Source organism: Dipodomys merriami, unplaced genomic scaffold (assembly GCF_024711535.1).
Source record: "Dipodomys merriami isolate MVZ:Mamm:240054 unplaced genomic scaffold, mDipMer1.0.p SCAF_331, whole genome shotgun sequence".
NCBI lineage: Eukaryota > Metazoa > Chordata > Mammalia > Rodentia > Heteromyidae > Dipodomys > Dipodomys merriami.
Genome location: NW_027204838.1, coordinates 255,331 through 279,851, shown reverse-complemented (window position 1 = coordinate 279,851; position 24,521 = coordinate 255,331). Strand labels below are relative to the sequence as shown.

Genomic DNA, 24,521 nt, shown 5'->3' with positions numbered 1-24,521 from the left:
GTCTGCCTGTCCAGACAATGAGGGAGACTTTTTCCAGCAGGCCTGGGATGCAGAGAAACCCTCAGGCTATACTGGGAACAGTGAGGGGAGCCGCAGAACATGCACTTTCATGAAATCAGTCTCTGTTATGAAATCATTTTATTGGATACAAATTTTCTAGCTTGGTGCCATTCATCGTAACTACTCTGGAGCTTCACCTATAGGAATACATACATACATATGCAAAGATATGGAGGTGCAGGTTATTTTTGAGGGGGCAGGTCCTAGTGTTGAACTATGAGCCTAGGCATTGTTCCTGAGATCCTTGTGCTAAAGGGTAGTGCATTAACCTTGAGTCAAAACCACATTTCTGGGTTTTTCTGTGATCTCTTAGAAATAACATTGTCATAGACTTTCCTACGCTGGCTGGATTCAAACTCAGATTGTCTACATCTCAGACTCCTGAGGAGCTCAGATTACAATGAGAAGCCACTGGCACCTTCTTTCTTTTCTTCTTCATTTTTTAATTTGGAAACCTGACTTGTTAACATGGTCATACCAGTGTTATGAATTTATAAGTTAACTACCCAATGTCCATTATAGCTGCTTTCTCTAAGAAGGATTTTCCTTCCTCATCTTAACATCTGTTCATAGGTTTGAAACCAAAAGTGAGAAATGAATGTCAGAGAATTTCTGTGCAAATGTCCACAGGACATGCCAGCTCTGTCAGTTAGCATTGAGCTACAGCAATTTACTGTCTCAAGATGGGAGGACCAAAAGCTAGAGCGATCCTTATATTGTCTGCATTGCTTCTTTTGCCTATAAAATGATCTAATAATTAGGAGTGTAGTGTGTCTCCAACCTTGAGTATCTAGAATATACTAGAAGCATCTTCATGCATCACTTTTCTAGTGTCTCTCGAGATTTAGACTCCAGGTTTGTGTGGAGATGCTCCTTGGTGAATCCTTGAGGAAAGCTGCTTAAAACCTTTTTGAGAGATAGCCCTTCAAAGTCAGCCTGAGCAGGAAGTCTGTGAGACTCTTATGTCCAATAAACCACCAGAAAACCAGAAGTGGAGCAGTGGACCAGAAGGTAGAAATGGAGCTTTGAGAGAGAAAGCCAAGCAGAAGAAACAGGCTAGACCAGGCTGGAAAGCCTGGGAGGCACTTATGTCCGATTAATGACCAGATGGATGGAAGTGGAGCTGTGGTGGTGGTAAAGCCTCAGCCTTGGGAAAAACAGCTGAGGAACGCATCATGCCCTGAGTTTAAGCCATGTGATAGCCTCAAAAACGTTTTCAAAAAGAGAAGGCCACGTTTATGAATCAGTGCCCTACTTACTTATGTGTGCATATTACCTCCCTGAGTTCAAACATACTGTATGCAATGATGCTTCTCTAATTTATTTATTTATTTATTTATTTATTTATTTATTTATTTATTTATTTATTTTTCAGATATGATCCTTGCGCCTACTGCATCATCCTCTTCATGTCAGACCCATTGCTTTCTCTTCCAGGGTTCCAGGCCTGTGTCCTTATATGATGCACACTGAAGATCTCAGCAGTCTTTATTTACATTTTATTATGAGGACAATGCAGGAACAGTCACAAATCAGGCAGGGGTACACAAGATAGGGTTTCTTAGAAGTAACCAGTCTTCAGAAAATTAAACTTGAGGAAGTAAAATGGTAGCATACTTATGTAAAAACTACCATTAAGAAAAATATGAGGAGGCTGGGAATGTGGATTAGTGAGAGAGTGCTTGCATAGCATGCAAGAAGCCCTGGGTACGATTCCTCGGGAGCACATACACAGAAAAGGCCATAATTGGTGTTGTGGTTCAAGTAGCAGAGTGCTACAGACAGTGCCCAGGCCTTAAGTTCAACCCAAGACCTGGCAAAGAGGTACCTAGGTAGGTAGGTAGATAGATAGGAAGAAAGAAAGAAAGAAGGAAAGAAAGAAAGAAAGAAAGAAAGAAAGAAAGAAAGAAAGAAAGAAAGAAAGAAAGAAAGAAAGAAAGAAAGAAAGAAAGAAAGAAAGAAAGAAAGAAAGAAAGAAATATGATAGTTTAATCTTTGGACGTCAGGAGGAAAGAAGGGAACACTTCCCAGTCAGGAGGCCTTTTGCAGTGTGCCTTCACATAACCACAGAGCAGGAAGACTGTCTCTTTCCCACTTCTCAGGCAACCAAGGGCCCCAGAGTCAAGAGGGCAGAGCTAGGTTCTAAATCATGTGCTTGGAGACAAAATAGAAACAGTCCTGCCTCTAGTTAGTCTGGGGATTTGTATTAATTATGTGGAGAATGAAGGAAGGAGAATGGACTGGCAGAGGTAGAAGGGTCTTCAAATCTGATAGTTGGAGAGTCAAAAACCCACTCCCTAAGACCAGAGAGTAGGGTTTCTCCACTCTGTTACTCCCGTCTCCCCAACTAAACTGGCTCTCTATTGGTAACCTAAAGGTAGCCTGAGGCTCCCTTCACATGAGGGAGGAAGGTTAATTAGTCATTATTTGAAGAGGCCGAGTAAAGCCTGACCCTGGTGTAACTTTAACAAATGTTACAGGTTTTCCCCATTGCTGGTTGTGCCTGGAATAAATGAAGTGGTTTTGCAGCTCACTTCCCTGTTGAGTGTGTACGTTCTGCCTCCTAATCATGTAGGCCTGGTCTCTGCACCTAGCCTGGATTTTGAAACTGTTTTCTGTCCTTCAATTACAGAGTTACACTGGAGTTCTTCCTGCTAACAGAGCTAGGGCTTGGATCCTGAGAACTTCATCTGAATCCAGGATAGGTCAATAATGGTTCTTTCCTTCTTCTATAACTCGAGTACTATAAGAACATTTAATGTGCAAGTAAATTCTCATCACCAAGGGAGACACAAGAAGCTATTGAATATCTGACCTTTCAGAAGTGGAAGTCATTTTGTCATCGATTTCCTGCCCTGGCTGGCTTCACCCTGTGATCCTGAGACCTCAGCCTCCTGAGCTAGGGTGATGGGCATGAGCTACTTGTGCTCTGCTAGGTTCAGAACTGTAATGACATTGACAATACAAGTCAATTGCTTATCAAAAAAGGCTTGTGGAGCATATTAAGCCTTTTAACCTTGGACCTTTAAAAACCCTGTAGGACACAATATTACAATGCTACAGTCTGAGAGGATGGACATATATATGTGCTACACTTGAACCATGAGCTCTGAGTCCAATTCTGGTGTATATCATCTTCCAAAGAATGTTCTCGTAATTAGCAAATAGGAAAAGTATTTTAATTAACCCTCACTCTTTTTCCAGTTGTGTGTCTCGAACTCTAGCCTGGGCACTGACCCTGAGCCCTTCAGCTCAAGGTGAACACTCTAGCACTTAATCCAAAATGCCAGATGGGTTCTTTTGGTGGTTCACTGGAGATAAGAATCTAACAGGCTTTCCTTTGGACTGTGGTCTTCAGCTCTCAGCCTCCCGAGAAGCTACGGTTCCACTTATGAACCACTGGCATCTGGCCTATGGTTTTAGACAGTCCTGGGCTTGATTTTAGGGCCTGGGTACTCTCTCTGAGCTTCTTTTTCTCAAGGCTAGCCACTTGAGCTACTCCATAGCTTCTGGCTTTTTCTGAGTATGTGGCACTGAAGATTCAAACCCTGGCATTCATGCATGCTGAGCAAGCACTTTACCACTAAGCCACATTTCTAGCCCCACCCTCACAATGTTATACCTCACTTGCCTATCTTCAAGAAAAGGCTTCTGAGTATAAATCATCTAAAGAAAACCCGATAGGAAGTTTCCAAAGATAAATAAGACAAAGCTCATACTTGTGAGAGACTCTAATCATGTGAATACTGTGAAAAATGCTTCCATTTAATTATGTATTATGTTTCAACACTTAATCAAATATTAATGAAAATGAGTCAATGTCCTCAATTATTGGGTATAATTTTATAATAGATGTGCAAAATGTAATAAATATTATGTGTAAAAATTACTAAATACAGTAATCAATAAATAAATGAATCAAAGGAAAATAAAGTACAAAATCATTTTTTTTCTGTGGGGGTCCGGTTTTGTGGCTTGAACTCTGGGCCTGGGTGCTCTTCCTCAGCTCTTCAGCTCAAGGCTAGCACTCTACCACTTGAGCCACAGCGCCACTTCCGGATTTTTTCTTTTTGCTTATGTGGTGCTGAGGAATCGAACCCAGGGACTCAGGCATGCAAGGCAAGTGCTCTACCACTGATCCACCTGAATCATAATATGAAATTAACATACATATGTAAGTATATATATCATATATTACACATGTATAGAGATTTTTTTTTCCATTTCAGGGCCTTCATTCAGGCCCTGGGAACTCTAGCCTGAATTTCTTTCCTCATGGACAGTGAGCTTTGCCTTCACCCATGATGCAAAATAGTTATCTGGACGGTGAGCTCAAATCCTAGCAATGGCAGAAATACTGGCCCCAGTTCCAAGACACTGACATAATTTTTTAATGGAAGCAGTTATGTTTATTCAGTTCCATACTGAACATTTTAAAAAGTGTAGAATTTTGTACAGCTATTCATTCAGAGATCCTTCCCTTACCTCCAAAATGCTTCTCTGAGAACTACATTGTTTGTCTTTGTTCGTTTTTTATTGCAAAAATATTTTACAGGAGCAAGGTAATGAGTAAATTTCATATTGAGCATTGTTACCTCCTCCTTTGTTTTCCCCCTACTATACTTTCCCTCCCATCTCCACAACTACCTTCCCCTGCTTAGGTCAGTGACTTAGGTTTCATTTTTGGTTGGCACAAGGTTTGAACTCAAGTAGTAGCAAATCTTCCCTCACATTGCTACAGATTTACCAAGACCCTGAGTTCAAATCCCAGGCTAGGAAAGAAAACTAGCAGAAATTCCAAACTAGGTAGCTTTATTTTTTTTAATTTAGTTAAATAATTATATTTTCTTTATTCTTTTTCCTTTTTTTCTTTTGGCCAACCATGGGGCTTGATCTCAGGTCATGGAAACTCTGCCTCAGCTTAGATCTCTCTCGGCTTGGGTGCAGCCTCCAGAACCATAGCTGATCCTAAGATCCTAGGCCCAGGGGACTTTCTAGAAAAAAAAACCTGGAAAGTAGAAAAAGTGGCAACCTTCAGGGGGCTGGGGTTTTATTATTTTTTTCTTTGCACAATGACCATCCTGGGTTTGAATGACATGGCTGCAAAGTAGATATGATCTGCCATTGCTGATGGCTTGTGGGCTATCAGTGAAGCCATAGGATAACCTGTGAACATAGGCCCTGGGTTCAAATCCAGTCCTGACACCAATGGCAGGAGATCACAAGAGACTCATTCCTATGCATGGGAATATCCATTGAAAGAGTAGTTCATGCATCCGTCTAGTCTAAAATTGGATGCAATAGTCCTAAAATGCTGATTGATCGTAATGTATAGTTTATTAAGCATTAAAAGAATAATATTCCTTCAATGGTGGTATAATAAATACCTAAGAGTTGGTAGGAATGTAGTAGGTGTCATTCAATCATAGATAGACGGCTCTGGCACTCTTTAACAATATATATTTCTTTGTATATCACCGTCTGCCTATCCATGTATCGTTGTTTTGGCCAAAACTGGGGGTCAATCTCAGCGCGTGGGAACCACTTGACAGCTTCATTGGCTAGAGGCTCCCATGCTCAAGCTAACCCATTCATGAATTGGGCCTGCTAGGCCCTGAGATCAGATTCTAGCACTGCCAGGCATGATGGAGAACACATACATCTAAAATCTAGATTCTATGTGATAGGATGTAAACAATGTAATAAATGGTATAAGTGTCATCAGAGTCAATAAAATAAATGGTAAATAAATTAATAAAACAAGAAATAAAATGAATAAACGCGCCAAACACAATATGGACTGAACATCTGAAAAAAAGTATAAATCCTATTGTTGAGATGTATATAAGGAGTAACTTTTCCAGGACTGAGGCTTGAATTCAGTCCCCCTAGGAGGAGGGAATGGCGGGAGATACTGAGATACTTGCTTCTGGACCTAGGAAGAGTCATGGCATGCGATCTATCTCATCCTTGAATGAGTAGTTTGTGCATGATGCGAGTAGGAAATGATACGCAAGACTCATGTGGTATAGATTATTTGTAAAGAAGAGTTAATGAAGCATGACAATAATCATCACAGACATGAAATGAATGCATCAGAAAATACCCAAATATAGGTACACACAGATTGGATTCCATCACAAGTCACCATCAATCCTACTCTATACAAATATGTACTTATTTGCATTCTACCTTCTACTTATGAATGGATGACTATTGTGCTCCCCACTCTCCCCCCAGGGGGGCTCAAATTCAGGTACTGGGAAGGCCTAGCTTCTTTGTCACTCACAGGCTGTTGTGCTCATATGGACCCATTCACCATTTGGGCCTGCTAGGCCCCGAGTTAAGATCCCAGCCGTGCCAAAAGATTCATCTTGATGTAAGACACCAATGGTTGCATATGTTTTCCTTTCCTGTGCAAGTCTTGGGTCTCAGCTAGGATGGAGAATGCATGGGCCACCCTGTGGTCATGGGAATAAGTTGTTATCCATATCAGCCCAGTTATACGTGTCATTATATACATGAGAAAATACACAATAATCCATGAATAGAATACAAAATAAACACAATATGTACACTCAATGCACGATGCAGTCCCCACACGGATGTGAATATACATCCCATGTTTAAATGATGCATTGAGCACTATTTTGGCCTCCATGTGGCTCGATCTCAGTTCCTGGGAAGAGCCCATCTTCTTAGTGGCTCAAAGTCTGGTGTGATCACGTGGACCAATTGGGCAGTTGGGCCTCTTAGGACCTGAGTTCAAAGCCCAGCAATGCCAAAAATTCACCCTGATGTGAGAAGCCAGTCATTGCACCTGTTTTCCTGTGCTGTGCAAATTCTGAGTCTCAGCCAGCATGGAGAATATATAGGCAAGTGATGTCAGCTTATATTTCCATAATTCATTCATCTGCAATAACAATTTGCAAGACTGGAGATGTGAAGCACTTAGACATGATTTTATTCTCGTTCATTTGGAAGATTAATCTTTAGTCAAAAGGAACGTTTAAAAATGGCTTAGAATTTATTCCTACCAGTTTTTATAAATGGCTTTGTACAATGGTATGTGATTATTTTATTTTACATAGGATGATTTTTTCTACTACCTATAAGTTTTGGAAAAAGAAGAAAACTAAAATTTACTACTTAAAGGAATATGATAGAAATAGAAGACAGATTTTATGTTTGTCAAATCTCTCATCAGTACCCATATTCAAGACTTAAAGTCATATTTCTTACTATGTTAGACAGATAGGGAAAATATATGATAAGGCAACACATGATAAGGCAACTATATTAGTGACTTTAAAATGTACCTTCTTATGTGATGAAATTTACTTTATTAGCTAATATTTGGGTTTGAATTATGGGAGGCTGATCTATTTAACACATTTCTGGAAGGCACCTACTGAACAACACAAATGGTGGGGGGTAGAATTTCTACACTTTAATGAATGGTTGAACTTGTTTGGTATTAGTGCTGGGTACGTAAATCAACTCTATTGTAACTAGCTCCCTACACTTGAAAACCTTGTAATGTCACTATCATCTACTTGTCAAGTGTTATTTTGGTGAATATGATTTTTAAAAGTTTATTTGAAAAGGAATATACTTTCAGGAGATTAAATGTACGTTACATTGGTTTGAGAATGACATTTTTATACTACAGAACCAAGTTTTACTGAAGTACCAGTGTTTTGAAGCACTAAGGGTCTTCTCAATTAATGTTTTTCTAAATTATATTTGACCTCTAAATCAAGTTTTCCTAGTCTTGGTAGACCAATTACGATCTATCATTCCAGAAACTATTTTTTGGCTGCAATGAAATTTTTCATTCATCATTAGGAGAAAGGTATTAAAAATAACCTTGTTCATTTGTGATTTTGTTCACTCATATGGGCTGGTCATCTGTCAATTGAATGTTTGAATTACAGAACTTTCTCTCAGATTTTGTGATCTCATCTTTCATTTTAACTTGCCTTGCATTTCACAATTGATTACTGCTAATTCTTGTAAGCAATTGGGGCCCTGAAATATTATAGGAAATGAAAAATTGAGATGAGTCTTTAATTATTTTCTGTTGGCATGTTGCCTGGGCCTATGTGAGAAGTCATGCCCTTGTTATCTGATGATGCAGATAACTGGGATCTGTTATCCTAGGACCCGTGGGTCCTGCAGAAGAATAATAGCTTTTAGACATCATATCAGCAAAATTTGGGTATAATCAGTAAGAATGCTTCAGAAATATGGAGAAAAACACTTTGGGACCAGCAAGTTAAAACAATACACAGAGCATCAGAATAAAATCCCTTATAGATTAGCAGAAAACAATACTGTTATTTTACCATGTGTATTCAGAAGACCACGACCACTTAGAAGGTATCACAAGCTTATACTGAAGATATTGCATTGATACTTTTTATATTCTAATATATATTCTAAACCCAATTATTTATATTCCAATCTATTTATGGGAATAAATGTAAATATATTTGTCAAATTATCAATTCTAGTAAGATTCACTGTATGAAATTTAAAATCAGCACATATAAATATAAAATATATAAGTACATATAATATAAAAATTGTTTTGCATTGTTGTATTGTGTTTAGGGAATCAAAGGCAACTCTGTTTTAAAGTATTATTCCATTATCTCTACCTCAGTTTTTGGTAGAGTTAGACTTAAAGCTTTACCATTTGTAGACAGGCAGCCTAGAGGCAAGAGGAAACACTGTGATTAAAACATTACAAATTTAAGGTCTAATATCGAGGAGAAACATATGGACTTCTCCAGGAGCTATTGCAATATTTGGTGATAGAATGTCAGTAGTGTAAGTTCCTGCTTGGTTGGATGATAGGTCAGGACAGTAGGTAATCATGCCTATGAACAATTTTTTCACTTTCTTGGCTTTAGCTACTTTTGAAATGATACGTATAATAAACAATTATGTTTTGATAAAATACCTTCCATTCTGAACAATTCTGTCTGAACTGTTTATCTCTCTATGATCCCTTGTAACTAAGATTATTTTTGTTCCAGTAAGACAATCCATGCTGTCAAGGTAAGATATTCTGGTTGGTCTGTTCCTACATGGAAGAAAGGTAAAGGTTCAGTGTCAATGTCTAGTGCGTTGGGGTCCCTGGGTAAGGGTCACAAAATCACCAGGACACAGGGGATGCAGAGTGCAAAGAGCAATTGCCACTGCATGCTGTGCTTTATTGTTAGTGGGAATTTAAAGACTAGCAAGCATAATATTTTCCAAGATTTGGTCAGAAAACATTCACACAAAAGATTTCCACAGATACATTTTTACTTAACCTATGAGAGAATGTCTAGGTATATTATTATCTAAACTATTTTAGAGCAAGCTCAAACCACATCTCCAATCTCAGGAAAATGCTTGACCAGCTGTTCATCTATGCTTAAGCAAGCAGAAGAGCCACTTCCTCAGCTCCCAGGAGTCTGTGACATGTTTTGAGAAAGGGAGAGGGAACATTTTCCCTCTGTAGCCTGGCGTTCCAAGAGCTTTCCTAATCCCAAACACAGTCCTCAGATAATCCCGAGGCTGGAGCCTGCATCATTCTGCCCCCTCAACATAGACCCTGAGTCTTCACAGTTCAGGTAGACATTTGTCCCAGCAAGAGCTCATTTGGGAAATTTTAAGCTGCAGAAAGTTAGAAGTAGCTCTTAAGCAAGGCTTACTTTGAATCCATTAGCTCCACAAAGCTAACTCAGTTGATAAATAAGTACTTGAAAAGCCACCACCTTTGGACTTAGCTGTAAAGGCTTCAAAGTATGATCAAATTTAAAATGAAAATGACAAAATAGTCATTGACAAAAAAATTGTAAATGTGAGCAATCGACCGAACTATATAAGTTTTTTCCACTGTACTTAGAGAAATAAGATCAATAGCATTTTTAGGAACAATAAGGGTTCCTTGTTACAAATAGGCAACCATGGATAAATGCCTGTATAAAGATTGTATCATTACTTACTTAAATTTAGAGGATACTACATGCTTCAGCAGCAGGTCTACCCAAATTACAACAATACAGAGATTAACATGGCACTTGCACAAGGATGATATGAAAATTTGTGAAGTATTCCATATTTTTCATTTTTCTGATGCAAGATATGAAAAACAGTTATTAAAAAGTTGATTACAAAAGTACAAGTGTAACAATACATGTAATTCATAGAATTAAAGGTTAGTTTGACATCAGTGTATTAAATTTTCACCTTAGAAAGGCCTTTACATAGTATAACTTCTACAAAACTTGAAATTAGATAATATTGCCATTTTATCCCAAAGAAATAAAATAATATAAGAAACTACGAAAAAAAGGAGTCTTAAAATTCTTCTATGTGGAATGCAATCTGAAAGGTCACATTTATCAATGAATCCATACATTATATAACAATGTAGAATTCAAAGTATTATATCTAGGAGAGAATGAAATAGATTATGGACATTACACAAACATAGATATTCTTTTTTCAGAAAAGCACCCGGAACATCTTTAGTTTCTATACTATTCATTTCAACAGATAAGTTAAAATTATTTCTGATTTAAAGAATCACAAACTCTGCAGAAATCATTATAGATGTATACAAACAACTCTTGAATACATTTTGATATCAAAGTCATGCAATTCACTTGGAAGTATACCATGGAATACATAAATATTTATTGTAAGATATTGCTGCTGCTTTGCATTGTGAAAAAATTTGTAGGGACACCAAAGATGGACTGGCATTTTTGAAATTTAAGAAATCAAACCATTACGACTTAGGAGAACAATTTGTACAGCCTTCGACAACTTCAAAGAGGTAGTGATACATACTTATCCTTTTGGAAATATCAAATGCAGTTTCTTCAAAATTGTTCTTCAGACCTGGTTTGATATAATGGTTCAACACAAGGAGATACAGAGTATCTTTGCTATTTCTATTCCCAGCAGCAAGATGCAAGGAGGTCAAGAGGCCTTTAGTTTGGGGATTGGTATCTGCATCATGATGAAGTAATAAAGAAGCCATTCTGATATTATTCCACATATAAGTACTGTGCAGGCGTGTCCAGGCATTCAGAGTTATTGCATGAATATCTGCCTTGAGCTACCAACTAATGGACAATGTCTAAGTGTCCACTCTAGGCTTCCCAATGAAGAGGGTATACTCATCCTCATCCCTAGAATTCATCTGGGTGGCCATTTTGGAAAGCAGTGTTCACACCACAGTAAGTCGATACATTTCAACATCCCAAAGAAGAAATTTTCTTGGATCCTACTCCATTTTTTTCTTGCAATTGATACCATTCCTCATTTTTTCATCTTGTTCCTTGTCTTCGTCAGAATTGCCTAACCAGAGATTTTGAGTACCAGTGGGAATTAGGTGTCCATGTATTTCCCCAATAGTTCACATTGGTTGAACTGGTCAGAAAAAACTGGTGAATGTTCTGCATATGTTTTTTCACCATGATATATTTTGTCTTTTTCCATTTTTACTATTCTAAATTATTCTAACTGGAGAGTAGTGAATTATAGGGAGCAGAGGAAAGATTTTCCTCAGTATTCAAAGGTACAGACTGAAAATCAGGACCAGTGGTGTCTTCATGTGCAGCTTATTCTAGGAAAGAGAAAATAGGAAACAATGCCTTCTATGTAAATGATTTGGGAAATACCATGTTATAGTGTACGAGAACTCACTATTCAACATATGGGATTTATGAGCTTTCTAATAGCTTTCTAATGTTGGTATCCAACATTAGAAAAAATGTATAATGCAGTAATAAAATAGAAGTCCTTTGTATGACTACCTAAATTCTTGTTTTTTTTTTTTTAAAGACACTTGTTTTCATCTAAAAATAGGCCTATCTATTGTCTTCAGGTGATTTTGATGATTGAAGATGCTTAATGAGAAGTCAAAATGTATTAGTAGTCCTTTGCTATCAATTAAATTTCACTTTTTCTAAATTTCACTTTTTCTTCTTGGAGAATATAATGATCAAAGCAATAGTTCAGAATCAGCAAGCAATAATTCAGAATCATGCGTCAAGTACAAGTGAATCACCAGTAAGTAATCCTCGATTCCATTTTCCACAAAGTTTTGTTACAGATACAATCTGCCTGCCTTCTCTAGCTGCTTTCCTAGCCTGGATCTATTCTTTCATTTTACAGGAAAAGTGTGAATCAACTGATTTCAGTCAGATCTGTTAGTAGAATTATCAAGTATTGAGATTCTTTTTTTTTTTTTAATTAGTTGTGGGGCCTGAACTCTATGCCTGGGCACTGTCCTTGAGCTCTTCAAATCAAGGCAAGCGCTCTACCACTTGAGCCACAGCACCACTTCTATATTTTTCTATTCATGTGGTGCTGTTTTGGGAAATGGCAGAGCAGAAAGTGAAATGATGCAACCAAAAATAGAAAAGCAAAATAAATTAGGATAATTATGGAGCAATCATATTGTCTATGAGAACCATAAAACAGAGAGAGGAAAAGAGATACAGATGTGCAATGACCTAGCTAGCCAGAAAATCCATGCTTCTACTCAATTTACAGAGCAAACAGTTTTTTTTTTATTTTTTTAAAAAAGATGGAAATAGAATTTATGTATTTACTTGAAATTAGTAAATACATTGTTAGTCGCCTACATAAAGAGACATAGCTTTGACCAAATTACAGATAAGAATCTTAATCCTTGGCCTGGGAAGGTGGCTCAGTGTAGAGTGCTTGACTTGCAGCTTACTACAGTGCAGACACTACTTTCCAAAAAGGCCACTCATATGAATACTATGTATGAGGATAAGTATAATCCTCTTCATCGGGAAGCCTAGAGTGGACACATACACATTGTCCATCAGTTGGTATCTCAAGGCAGATATTTATCCAATAACTGTGAATGGCTGGACACACCTGCACAGTGCTTATATGTGGAACATATTGCAACAGCACACACACACACACACACACACACACACACACACACACACACACACACACACACAAATCATCAGATTTCTTCTTAAGTATTTTTTGTGTATGGTCTTAAGAAGAAATTTACATTACTAACTTGAATTTCTGACAGAACAATATAATCACTGTACATCTTCCTTCTATACTCTCAATATTAAATTGCTATCTAAGTATGTGCAATAGATAAGTATAGGAAAAAGTAGGAGCCACACTGGTGGCTCATGTCTTTATTCCTAGCTAATCAGAAAGACAAAATCTGATGACTGTGGTTTGAAACCAGACAAAGAAAAATAGCCCATTAGATTCTGGTTTGAAAGTAACCAGCAAAAGCTAGAAATGGAGCTTTCTTATAAGCAGTAAGATGCTAGCCTTGAGAAAACTAAATCAAAATAAATAACAAATTCTGAGACCGAGCCAGGCCCTGAGTTCAAGCTCTAGTATTAGCACCAAACTAATGAATGAATGAATGAACTAAAAATAAATTAAATGGTCACATGTGCAGAGACAGGGAAAATGTAACCACCGTGGTGAGTGGATTATGAATTATTTTGTAATAAGGCAAATTATCATTTTTCCTAACCACTAATATTTTTTGGACATACTTTGTTTTTTTATTGTGAAAATACTGTACAGAGGAGTTACAATTACCTGGGCAAGATAGTGAGTACATTTCTTATCACGCATTGTAGCCTCCTCCGTTGTTTCCCCATCCTGTCCCTTTCCATCCTCCCCACCCAATCCTCCCCACCTTCCCTTCTCCCCTCTCCTCCCCACCCCCTGCACGAAAGTTGTAAAGTTCATTTTCAACATAACCACTCGTACATTTCACTGTTGCCATGGGTCTACCTGTATGGACATAATTTGTATCGGTAAATCATGAGTGTCTTCCAGTAGTTCGAATGCTATTAGAACTTAAGTCTCCTTAGAATTAACATATACATTTATGACACTTAGTGAGGACAAATAGGCCTGTATTATATTCAGATTTTCTGAGCTTTCTTCTGGTGCATTTTGTTTTGCTTTCTCATAGGATATCTAGTGAAATATCATAATAATTTGGTTCTCATATCCCTTAGGTTCTTTTCTTTTCTTTTTTATTTTTTTGTGAACATAGTGCACAGAGGGATTACAATTACATGGGCAAGATAATGAGTACATTTCTTATCAAGCATTGCATATTCCTCCTTTCTTTGCCCTTCACATCCCTTCCCAGATTCCCCCCGCACCCCCCAATCCTCTGCCCCCGTCCTCCCTCCCCCCCCCCCGGCACCAAAGTTGTAAAGTTCGTTTTCGACATGACAACATGTATTTCTCATTGTTGCAACGGGTCCAACTGTATCCTTAAACGACTTGTTTTTCCACCTCTCCTCTACAAATTGTACCAACATCAAATATAGTGAAAGCAGGTGTTATACTGTGGGGGAGGGAGATACAAAGCAACAAAGAAATAATCTTATAAATGCGTTAGAAACAAATGCATGAAAGAAAAAAACATTAAAATACATATTCATTTTTCTAATATCACATTATTTGACCTTTTCTTCTTGACACATACATATACTAGATATTGGAAATAAGGGAAACCATGGGACCTATGTTTCTTTGGGCTTGGCTTACTTAACTTAATATAAATTTTTCCAAGTCTTTCCATTTCCTAAAAAATGGGGCAATGTCATTCTTTCTGATGGAGGCATAGAATTCCATTGTGTATATATACAACTTTTTCTTGATCCATTCATCTACTGAGGGGCATCTGGGTTGGTTCCATATCTTAGCTATGGTAAATAATGCTGCAATAAACATAGTTGTGCTGGTAGCTTTAGTGTGGTCTTGTTTGTAAACATTTGGGTAAATACCCAAAAGTGGTATTTTGCTGGGTCATAGGGGAGCTCAATATGAACTCTTTGGAAGTACCTCCATACTGCTTTCCAAAGTGGTTGAACAAGTTTACACTCACACCAACAATTCAGTAAGGTTCCCTTCTGTCCATATCCCCTCCAGCATGTGTTGTTGTTAGAGTTCTTGATTTTTGCCATTCTAACTGGGGTGAGGTGGTATCTCAATTTTGTTTTGATTTGCAATTCTTTTATGGCTAGGGACATTGAGCATTTCTTCATGTTTCTATTGGCCATCCTTCTTTCTTCTTCAGAGAAGTTTCTCTTTATGTCTTTAGCCCACTTATTTATTGGGCAGATGTTTCTTTGAGGATTTGTTGGTGGCGGATTTAATTCTTTAAGTTCCAAGTATATTTTAGATATGAGACCCTTGTCCATTGTATGGCTATTGAAGATCTTATCCCAATCTGTGGCCTTTCTATTGATCTTGCTAGCTATGTCCTTTGCCATGCAGAAGCTCTGAAACTTCATGCAATCCCATTTGTCCAACCTTTCTGTGATTTCTTGTGTTTCCGGGTCTCTATAAAGAAAATTTCGGCCTGAGCAAGGAGACCTAAGGTTTCTCCTATTCCATACTGTAATGTTTTCAGAGTGTCTGGTTTGACTCCGAGGTCTTTGATACATTTGGAATTGATTCTTCTGCTGGGTGATATAAAAGGATCTAGCTTTAGTTTTCTACAAGTAGTTAACCAATTTTGACAGCACAATTTACTGGAGAGGTTGTGTTTCTTCCATTCTATTTTTTTACCTCCCTTATCAAATATTAGATGGCTATAAGTCTGTAGGTTCATTTCTGGGTTTTCAATTCTATTCCATTGGTACTGAGGTCTGTTCTTATGCCAGTACCAAGCTGTTTTGATTACTATGGCTTAATAGTAGAGTTTGAAATTTGGTATTGATATTCCTCCAGTAGTGTTCTTTCCATTGAGGATCGTTTTTGCTATTCGGGGTCTTTTATTGTTCCATATGAATTTTTAGAATGCCTCTTCTATTTTCTTGAAGAACGAGGTTGGAATTTTGATAGGTATCTCATTGAATTTGTAGATAGCCTTGGGAAGTATTGCCATTTTCACGATGTTAATCTTTCCAATCCAGGTTCATGAAATGTTTTGCCATTTTCTAAGTTCTGTTTTGATTTCCTTTTCCAAGATTTTAAAGTTTTCATCATAGAGGTCCTTCACTTCTTTGGTTAAGTTAATTCCTAGGTGTTTTATTTTTTGAGGGGATATTACAAATTGAGTTACTTTCATAATTTCAGCCACACTTTTCTCATTGTTGGCATACAGAAAAGCCATTGATTTTGGGGGCTTAATGTTATACCAGTCTACTTTGCCAAAGTTTTGAATCAGCTTGAGTAATTTGGGAGTGGAGTCTATGGGATTCTTTAAATACAAGATCATGTCATCTGCAAAGAAGGAGAGTTTTATTTCTTCTTTCCCTATTTGGATCCCCTTTATGTTTGCATCTTGTCTTATTGCTGTAGCTAGGCATTCTAATACTAGATTGAACAGAAGTGGAGAGTGTGGACATCCTTGTCTTTTTCCTGAGTTAAGAGGAAATGGCTTTAGTTTTTCACCATTAAGTATAATGCTGGCTGTAGGTTTGTCATATCCAGCCTTTATTGTATTGAGGAATGTTCCATGGATTCCTAATTGTTCCAAAACCTTCATCATAAAAGGGTGTTTAATCTTCTCGAATGCTTTTTCTGCATCTATTGAGATAACCATGGGGTTCTTATCCTTGCTCCTGTTGATGTGATGAATTATATTAATTGATACGCATATATTGAACCAGCTTTGCATTCCTGAAATGAATCCTGTATGATATTGGTTTATGATTTTTTGGATGAATTGTTGAAGTCGATTGGCCAAAATTTTGTTGAGAAGTTTTGCATCAATGTTCATCAAAGAAATGGGTCTACAGTTTTCTTTCTTTGATGAGTTGCTGCCTGGTTTTGGGATGAGGATTATGATGTCTGCATAGAATGTGTTCGGTAGTGAACATTTTCTTTCAATTTCATTGAAGAGTTAGAGGCGTATTGGTGTGAGCTCTGCTTTGAAGGCCTTGTAGAATTCCGCTGTAAATCCATCTGGTCCTGGACTTTTCTTAGCTGGGAGGTCTCATATTGCTGTTTCTATTTCAATGCTTGATATGGATCTGTTAAGATGGTTTAACAAATCTTGGTTTAGTTTTGGAATGTCAACATTTGCTAGGGAAAGGTCCCTTTCTGTCAAGTTCTCAAACTTATTAGCATAAAGTTTTGAGAAATATTCCCTTATAATATTCTGAATCTTGGTTGTTTCTGTGGTGATGTTTCCATTCTCATTTCTGAGTTTATTTATTTGGGTGTATTCTCTTCTTTTTCTGATAAGATTTGCTAAGGGTCTGTCAAATTTGTTAATTTTTTCGAAGAACCAACTCTGTTTTGTTGATTCTTTCTATAGTTTTTTTGGATTCTAATTCATTTAATTCTGATTTAATTTTAATTATTTCTTTCTGTCTACTGAATTGGGGTTTATCTTGCTGCTCTTTTCAAGGAGGTTTAGATATGTCATTAAATTGTTGGTTTCAGATCTCCCCAATTTGTTGATGTAGGAGTTCAGAGCTATAAACTTGCCTCTGAGTACTGCCTTTGCTGTGTCCCAAAGGAGCTGGTAATTTGTGTCCTCAGTTTTGTTGAATAGCATGAACATTTGAATTTCCTTTTTAATCTCTTCCATGACCCACTCGTGATTCAACAGTGTGTTGTTCAGCCTCCATGTGTTACCGTCCTTTCTTTGGTGGCTTTTGGTGTTGAGTTCTAGTTTTATTCCCTTGTGGTCAGAGAGAATGTAAGGTATAACTTCTGTTTCTGAATTTAGACAAGTTTGCTTTGTAGCCTAAAATGTGGTCTATTTTAGAAAATGTACCTTGTGCTGCTGAGAAAAACGTGTATTCTAATGCTGCTGGGTGAAATATTCAGTAGATGTCTGTTAAATCTTGTTGATCTCTGCAGCTGTTTAGATCTGTGGTTTCTCTGTTTAGTTTTTGCCGAGTTGATCTATCTAGTGGGGAGAGTGGTGTTTTAAAATCCCCAACTATTAATGTATTTGCATCTATGTGGGATTTGAGGGAAAGTAGTGTTTCTTGGATAAATTTGGGTGCTACATTTTTTGTCGAATAGATATTTAGAATTGTAATATCCTCCTGCAGGAGAGAACCCTTAATTAGTATGTAGCGACCTTCTTTATCGCTTGTCACAAATTTTAATATGAAGTCTATTTTATCTGATATTAGGATTGCAACTCCTGCCTGTTTATGGGGGCCATTTGCTTGGTAGATTTTGTTCCAGCCTTTAGCATTGAAAATGTGTTTGTTTTTATGGGCAAGATGTGACTCCTGAAGGCAGCAGATAGAAGGAACTTTTTTTTAAATACAACTAGACAGTCTATGTCTCTTAATTGGAGAGTTAAGTCCGTTAATGTTGATAAAAAGGACTGAGGGGTATTTGGCACTTCCTGCCATGTATCCACCTTCTCGGGGGCTGTGAAAACTAGGTTCTTTCTATGGTTCTTGGATTCTCAGTTTGGGTGCAGTTTCTTGGCCTTTATTGTGGTCTTGTTGGTTTTCTATGTGTAGGACATCTTTAAGAATCTTTTGCAGGGCTAGTTTGGTGGAGATGTATTGTTTCAATTTTTCTTTGCTATGGAAGGTTTTTATTTGGCCTTCAGTTATGAAGGAGAGTTTAGCTGGGTACAGTATTCTTGGTTGATAGTTGTTTGTTTTTAGGGCATCGGATACATCATTCCAGGCTCTTCTTGCTTTGATTGTCTCTGCTGAGAAATCTGATGTGATTCTAAATGGTTTTCCTTCATAGGTGATTAATCTTTTCTCCTTGACAGCTTTAAGGATCTTTTCTTGGTCTGAGTTGATCCTGTGTGGATTGTAATGTGACGGTGGGATGTCCTATTCTTTTCTGGTCTATTTGGAATTCTAAAAGCTTCTTGTATATGAATAGGCCTGTCTTTTTGCATGTTTGGGAAGTTCTCTGTTAGGATCCTGTTAAACAAATTTCCTAGACCAATAACTTCCTTTTCTATGTGTTCCTCTACACCCATTATCCTTAGCCTTATCACTAATATTTTATTTGAACTTTATTGTACAATAAACCCTGAATTTGCCTTGCATGTAAATGTGTTTGTACATGTGCACAAATGTGTGTGTGTGTGTGTGTGTGTGTGTGTGTGTGTGTGTGTAAGTGTGTGCGGTTGCCATGTTGCTTGCCAATGAGGACAGAGAGAGGCTGAAAAATATATGTTGCAATGTTGTTGTTATTTATCAGTGTTCCATACTGTCATTTCAGTGGAACCACCCTTCTGTACATTATATTCATCAAATAATAACATCATCATAATTAAAGCATTTACATCATTAAGTTAGATAAAAGAGATCACTTTCAGCTCTTTGTATATGTTAGGCAAGAAGATACACATATATTTAAGTAGTAAGTTATTGCTGTAAGATGACTGTCAGTACAAAATATGTATTTGACCTCTTAAATTGGCTATACTTTTAAAATATACTCATGGAGTGAGTTTGACTGACTTGACCAAACAGGTATTACACTCTGGTTATTCCTGTGAAACTCAAGGTGGATTAACTCTTTCCGGATTTCTGTTGAAAATAACATTCTTTATAAGATAGTATCTATTCACACTAAGAATAAATCCCATATTTTTTAGGTTTGAATATCCGATCATATTGACTGAAAAACAGTATTGTGTATATGTTTGTTAGCTATACATTGCAAAAACAAATAAACAAAAAAAGCATGTGTCACCTCCAGATTGTGGATGCATTTTAAGTTGTATTTTACATACAAAGGTTTCTTCATTAATAGTTCTTTTGTGGAAGTAACTATCACAACTTTAACAAATAAGGCTTTTTGAATATCTTTTCCAATATAAATAACATGCAAAAGCGAGTCTTGAAATTTCTGAAAACCCTTTGAATACTTTAGTGTTATTTCAGTTCATTGACTATACAGCTAAAGACATTTCTAAAATAAACATTGTTAAAATCTGAAAATGTAAGTGGGTATATAGGATTTTTATGCATCATTTTATCAAAAGACAGTTTTTATGAAACTAAAGTATATAGAATAAAAGAATGGAAGTGAATTGTGTGAGCTAATTTTTAGTATAACTTTGTTTTCTATTAGCACAGTCCTTTAAATGTACATGATGAAGTTAAGTTATGCACTTTGTGACACTATGCTTCAGTTAGTTTTAGAATCTTTGTAGTTTTAAGAGTGAATTTGTAGTATAAATAAATGTCTTTGGAAATGATTAGGATTAATCTTGTGTTTTGTTTCCTACTCCCAAGAAAAAGAGTTATTTTCAAGTGTTAACAGTTTACAATTGAATCTTCAGTATCATAAATTTTGAACAAATATAGTAGTATTGATGTCTTTTTTTGGGGGGGAGGGAGTCTGGTAGTGGGGCCTGAACTCTGGGCCTGGGCGCTGTCCTTCAGCTTTTCAGCTCAAGGATAGCGCTCTTCAACTTGAGCCACAGTGCCACTTGCAGCTTTTTTTCTTTTCTTTTTTTAATGTGGTGCTGAGGAATCAAATCCAGGGCTTCACGCATGCAAGGCAAGCGCTCTACCACTGAGCCACCTTCCCAGCCCTTTATGTCTTTTTAAACCAATTGTACTCACAAGTTGGAGAGGCTTTAATTCATTAATGATATGTGAGACTGCATTTTTGGGTACAAGAAAGGTAAAATATTTATCTAGGGTCAAAGGTGATTTTTATATGTCTTACTTTAATAGCATTTTAAAGTAGTACCTTTCTCTCAAAATGTTGGGTATAAAAAGCAATCAAAATATTTCTAATGGTAAACAACTTAGTTGAGCTACAATGTGGAAATGATTGTTCCATAAGACCTGCAGTCTGTTTCCATCAGGAATTGGGAGGTCATTCTTCCCGAAATACAGTGTTAAACAGAGATAGGGTCCCCAGGCAGTGCAGTGTTCAGTGAAGGGATAGAATATGATTTCTGCTATTTTGACCTAGAAATCAAGAATGTTATACTTTAGCATTTCCTTTCACCAGGGAGGTATGCACTGATTATGAACTTTGAGTATTCATATTACAGTTCCCTATTTTCTAACAAAGATAAAGTGAAATATTATGAGTATAAATAATAATTCTGGGAAATTTTCCTAGAATTTGTATACTAAGTGCTGGTATTTTAGTCATAAAATAGAATGAGGTTAATTGATACAGTGGGAGATGAACCTCAGGCTAACACTTAACATGTGTGCAATGTTGTACTAGTAATTCCAACTCTGAAGACTTCAATATCATCATCTGAGAATTAAAAATGTAAATAGTTCCACTTTATGGAATTATTGTGAGGATTAAATTATATACCATTGGTATAGTACTTGGAAAAACAATCAATGATCATTTGGCATATTCTACCTGTTATTTTATCATGTGGTTAATTCTAACATTTTTACTGTGATTTTTATTGTGTCTCTTTATGATGTGCAATGTGATGTATTGATATTCATTGCATTGATCATTTTTCTGTCACTAAAAGGAAAATACCTGCAAAGAAAATTTCTGAGGAGGAAACTATTATATTGACTCATGGTTTAAGAGAACACAGTTTAAGATCAGATGGCTCCATTGTTTTAAATTATATTTTTATTATCATAACTAGTTGCACAAGGGAATTTACATTCAATAAATAATGCTTTTAAGTATAATGGATCCTTATATAACTTTTCCCTGCCTTTCTAAACCTCACCACACTTTAATTTTTTCTAGTTTCATACTATCTGCATTGAATATCATGTCTTCACTTTCTTCCTCCATAACTCTTTTTATTCTTTCCCTTTGACTTCCTCTCACATCTTCAAAGTGATAGTTTCCTGGTATTTATTTTGTTGGATTAAAAGTTCAATTTTATAAAAAATTACATCTTTTAAATACTCCTCTACAAATAGCATGATTTGGTTAATATTGCTGTGTAAAATTGTATAAAGTTCTAGCTTCCAAATATGAGACAGAACATGGGTCCTTTGTGTGTCTAGCTTTGACATTGTTTATTTAACATATTTTTAGATCTATCCATTTATTTGCAAATAACGTAACAGTCTTCATAATGGATAAGTACATTCCACTTATGTATATATGACACACTTTTGCCAACCATCCCTTCGCCAAAGGGCATCTGGGCTGTTTCCATAACTTGGCTACAGTGAAGAGTGCAGTAGTGAACATGGTTGTGAAAGTGATTTTACTGTCCTTTTGGAAGAATTCATCACTATCTTTCTGGGAGCAATCCTCTAGCCAGTTTTCCAGAATAAGCACATCCCTCCCTTCATCTCCATCACAACGTATTGCAAGTCCTCAAAAACACACTACCCCATACAGTTTTCAATAAGCTAAAACCACACTGTGCCCATATTCTTTCAATAATTTTTTTAAATTTTTTAAATTTTTTTTAAATTTTTTATTTATTTATTTATTTTCCGGTCATGGGGCCTGAACTCTGGGCCTGGGTGCTGTCCCTCAGCTCTTCAGCTCAAGGCTAGCGCTCTACCACTTGAGCCACAGCACCACTTCCGGCTTTTTTCTTTTTTTGCTTATGTGGTGCTGAGGAATTGAACCCAGGGCCTCGAGCATGCAAGGCAAGTGCTCTACCACTGAGCCACCTTCCCAGCCCTCAATAAATTTTTAATAATTACATATAATTTAGTGAGAACCTTCTATGTACTTTCCTAATGTGGGAATGAGGGACATAACAACAGAGTAAAACTAAGAAATATGTAATTTAATTAGTTATCATATTTAAAATGTTTTTCAGCTCTAATAGCCTCACTTACTATTATTTTAATCTTTATTTGATTACTTCATCTAGCCCCTAAATTATAACAGGTGAGTTAAAAACAAAGGCAAAAAGTGTGGTTTGATTTTGACACTCATGTGTGAGGATGCACAATATGGGCAAAGAGATGGATTGGAATTAATAGCAATTATCCATTTTGTTAATGTAGAGATGGTTTTCCCAAACTGATTCTCACAATTCATATTCCATTCAACAAAAAGAAACGTGTAACAATTACCTTTGTTTTGCTCCTTATTAACTTTTGTTTCCATTATACTTTTAATGAAGGATGATTTCATAAATCTACTTTAGATGCAAAAATATTTTAATGTAGCCGGGTGCTGGTGGCTCACGCCTGTAATCCTAGCTACTCAGGAGGCTGAGATCTGAGGATCGCGGTTCAAAGCCAGCCCGGGCAGGAGAGACCGTGAGACTCCTATCTCCAATAAACCACCAGAAAACCGGAAGTGGCGCTGTAGCTCAAGTGGTAGAGTGCTCGCCTTGAGCTGAAGAGCTGAGGGGCAGCGCTCAGGCCCAGAGTTCAAGCCCCACGACCGACAAAAAAAAATATTTTAATGTATTTCTAACTGTATGCATTGATCTATACATACACACATATATTACACAGGTTACAATCATAATTTATAACTTCTGTAACTATACAATTAACTAAATTATTAAAAACATCGACGGCTCATGCCTGGAATCAGGATTACTCAGGAGGCTGAGATCTGACGATCTTGGTTTGAAGCCATCCTGGGCATTCTTATCTCCAAACAACCAACAGAAAATCAGAATTGGAACTGTGGCTCCAAGTATTAGAGTGGTAGCATTGAGAGAAAAAGCTCATGGACAACACCCACGCTCTTAGTTCAAGAACTACAATCTACCCCCAAAAATCTATTTAATTTACACCTGTGTAAGTAGAGTATTTCCATCACCCAAATGCACATCCATGCTCATTTGCAAGGTAACTCTGTTTTGTCTGAAGTACGACTAAACATTATCACTAAAGGAGCATTGGAACGTGGGTTCATTCTATCTCTCTAATGGATTTTTCTCCACTCAAATACTCAAGTGTTACAATTGTTCTAATTATTTAAAATCATAGCTTTTTTCTTTCATACTCCTAATATTAGAGTTTGAATTGAGTGTTTTGTCCCCTTAAATGTGTGTTCTTACCACTTTGTCATGCCCCGAGCCCCAAGTTATCCTGATTATTTTTCAGCTAGAAAGTGGCTTCCTACTTGTGTATGAACTTGGCCTCAGTCCACTTGATGTTATTCTTCCTGGAATTTAGAACACCAGGTGCATGGCATTGTGTACAGAACTTTCTGTTCAGTCTGGGCTTTTGCCACTATCCGCACAACATTGCACTCCCATGTAGTCACGAATTTCATAAGCTTGTCATAGCTGATTTTTTTAAATCTTTCATTTCCTGCAGGTTCTTGAGTACTGAATTAATTTGTGTTTTCTTAGGTTGTTTGTTTCATTTGAATCTATGTGTTGAGTTGTTCCTCACTTTTCCTTTTGTTTCTTTCCCTCAAGTTCTTACCTAAAGTGCTGAGAAACCAATTCTTCTTTCTCAAGATAGGGTGAACATTATTTATTCCAAAGCAATTTCAGTATCTATGAATGGTATACACACGCTAAGCACTGAGAAGGGTGTTTTTATTTTCACAGCAGTCTTTGGCATACACAGACTGAT

At 36.9% G+C, this 24,521-nt stretch overlaps 1 pseudogene; it reads left to right on the top strand.

Moving 5' to 3' along the window:
* The first annotated feature begins 10,081 nt into the window (after positions 1–10,081).
* On the top strand, positions 10,082–10,181 carry LOC138842236 (U6 spliceosomal RNA; annotated as a pseudogene).
* Positions 10,182–24,521: the final 14,340 nt, after the last annotated feature.